Source organism: Macrotis lagotis, chromosome X, assembly GCF_037893015.1.
Source record: "Macrotis lagotis isolate mMagLag1 chromosome X, bilby.v1.9.chrom.fasta, whole genome shotgun sequence".
NCBI classification, from domain to species: Eukaryota; Metazoa; Chordata; class Mammalia; order Peramelemorphia; family Peramelidae; genus Macrotis; species Macrotis lagotis.
The window spans coordinates 527,078,869-527,082,267 of NC_133666.1; positions in this window are offsets into that span (position 1 = coordinate 527,078,869).

Here is a 3,399-nt window from a genome sequence, read left to right on the forward strand (position 1 = left end):
AGAGCTGAACAGAAGGTTTGGTCTTCAAATACAGGACTCAGGTGAAGCATAGAGATTGGAGAAGGGGAAAATATAAGGGACTTAATGATGATGAACTGCATGTATTCCTGTATAGAAAAATGACACTGATAATACTCATATGAACCTTCTCAATTAACAGAGCAAGTAGAAGGAGCTTTTATAGATGAAGCACAAGAGAAAGCTGAATTTGAAGATAAAATATGGTGTAAAAATGACGTCAAAAGAAAAAAGGAAAATGTAATGGGAGAAACAAAAAAGGAGAGGGGGGAATAGGCCAAGATATTTCATATAAGATTTTTCTTTATTACAATGAGTTATTGCAATGATATGGAAGTGGGGAAGGCAAGGGGGAATGAGGGAATCTTCGCTCTCATCAGAGGTGGCTAGGAGAGGAAACAGCATATATTCTCAATGGGGTATAGACATCTGGAGTAAGAAGGAGGGGGGGATATGAGTGATGGAGGAGAGGATGGATCATGGGGGGGGAGAGTGGTCAGATATAATGCATTTTCTTTTCTACGTCTTGCAATGGGCTGGGATTGGATGGCCTGTCCAGGACCATAATAGGGCCAGGTGGATGTTGGTCCTAAGGGGTGGTAAGGGGGCTCGGTGCCTCTTGGCCCCAGGGCCAGGGATCTGTCTGCTGCGCCATTCAGCTACCTGACAGCAGAGTCAGAGTGAAAGGAGAGAGAAAATATAGTACATGGTAGTGGAGAAATACAAAAGGAGGGAGTTCCAATCAGCAACGGCAATGGTGGAAAAATATGGAAGTAACTTTTGTGACGGATTTATCATACATGTAGAGTGTGATCCACCTGCAACAGAGTTGGTGGTGTTGGAACAGACTGAAGCACATTTTTCATTATTTTTTTGGGGGGTGCAGGGCAAATGGGACTGGGTGGCCTGCCTGGGGCCACATAGCAGGGTGATTGTTGGGTGTCTGAGGCGAGATTTGTAGCCGGATGCTCCTGGCTCAAGGGCCAGTGCTCTGTCCCACCACCCAGCCACCCCTACTATTATTACTGTTATTTTATTTTAGGTCTTTTTTTGGGGGGGGGGTTATGCAGGGCAGTGGGGTTGGGGTGGCTTGCATGTCACACAGCTGGGTAACTGTTGGGTGTATGGGGCCAGATATGGGCTTGGGTGCTCCTGGCTCCTGGGCTGGTGCTCCATCCACTGTGCCACCTAGCCATACCTACAATTATTACTATTTTTTTAATTTAAAATTTTTTTCTTTCCCCTTTACTTTCTTGCTCAAGTGAGTCTATATTTTTGGGGGGAGGAGGTATTTTGTTTACTCTTAAACAAAAATATTTTATTAATGTATAAAAATTTAATTATTTTATTTAATTATTATTTAATTATTAATGTATAAAATGATAATAAATAAATATTAAATTTAAAAAAATTTAGATATGGAATAAAAACTATATAGGTTTGTAAGGCATTTTCCTCATAATAATTTCTATAAGTTAGCGTATTATTTTCATTTTACAAATCTGAGTTTCTAAGATTACATGACATACCCAGGTATCCTAAATCCTAAAGTCAAGTAACTGCTCTTTTCACTATCTGATCAGAAAAGGATATTAGTGTTCTTATAAAGAATTAAGCTTCATAAGTATATGTATGCTCTAGGGTATTATTTTAGTTTGTAAAATGAAATTTTATTGTAATAAATTTAATTGTCATAGGCAGATTTAAATTGTTTTAAACTGACAAGGTTTACAAAGAAACTACTGGAAATTCTTTCTTTAAATGAATATATGACTGGTTAACTGCTTAAAAGTACTAATATTTTCAAGGTAATCTCCACAACATATTTTTTCCATTTAATTTTATTAAATGTTTTACAGATATCCATTTTATAAAGAAATTTTTAAATATACTCTCCAATTTTAATTTTTCTCATTTTAAATGGTTTCCTCTTTTCTACACTATTTTCCCTATATTCTCCCTTCTATTCATTGATTACTTCTGATACTTTTCTGAGTTCCCCTCTCCCCTACTCAGAAAACATTGATTCTGAGAAATGGATGTTCTGCTGCCCAGTGGGTCATATCAATAGCACAGAATAAGTAGATGATCACTGATAGGATTACCCTGAAAAACTATTAACTCAAACCTATAGCTGACTAGTCAAAGATCTTGTGAAGGGTACAGCAGATCTGCTGCAATAAATGTAAAATATCAGACCCAGCTATTGAAGGGGTCCCAGAATCTTGTATTTACCTCCCATAAAAATAAAGGTTTAAATGGATGTTTTATGTCTTTGAATCTTAGGCAATTTCTGTGGTGGAGGAAATAACTGTTCTAGATCTAATAAATAAAAAACTAAAACTAAAACACGAGGAAAACAGTACCTACCCACAAGTAAATTATGTGACAATTTTTTTAAAAAAAAAAAAGACTTGTCTCTACTTCTTTCCCAGCCTGAAGTGCAAAGGTTACTCCTTGACCCAGTTTCGCTTTAAGCCTTGACCTGCTCCATTTCTGGCCTGAGCTGGTTTGACCCCTTCTAAACAACCTGGTGCTCTCTCTGCCTCAATACATTAATATTGAATTAGTTTGGCCCACTGCAATTCAGCCTACTTAAGAATTACTGCCTTCTTGGTAGTAGGGATTACTTATAGCCCAGTCTATAACAAAATTTATAAGGAAAACTTGTTATTAGGAGTCCTAAAAATTGAATTTAAGACTATTTACAGCTATTCATGAATCCAGTCAGCAAAACGAATGTACTTCAAGGTTCCTACTCATAAATTTTATGGATGTCAGGTATGAAGAAAACGAAGATAAGTGGTAAGCCAAATTCTAGTTATTCTGTCACTGTCTCCTAGCTTGAAAGAGTTCAAATTTCATTTTTACTTGGGAAGTAAACTGAAATTTTTAACCCACAGCTACCAGACAAAAGGCCAATATTTTGCCATTTACTTCTCAGATGTTTGACATTTATGTCAATTTTTCACCTGAATGGTTGAAAGTACAAGAAAATTATGAGATCATGAGAGAACTGAACTTTGACTATGTCAAGTCTCAAATTTTGTGGCTTTTGCTCTAACATATTCTTTCTTATTTAGATCAGGTTAAGCATTTTAAGATATATGTATTGGGGCAGCTAGGTGGCACAGTGGATAAAGCACCAGCCCTGAAGTCAAAAGGACCTGAGTTCAAATTTGGTTTCAGATATTTAATAATTACCTAGCTGTGTGACCTTGTGCAAGTCATTTAATCCCAATGTTTCAGCAAAAAACAAAGAAACCCTAAGATAAATGTATAAACAACCAAGAAGAACAAAATTCCCCCAACAAATTCAGAAATGAGAAAATGGCTACCCCACCACAGCAAAGAAACTAAATTATATAATTAAAGTTTTCA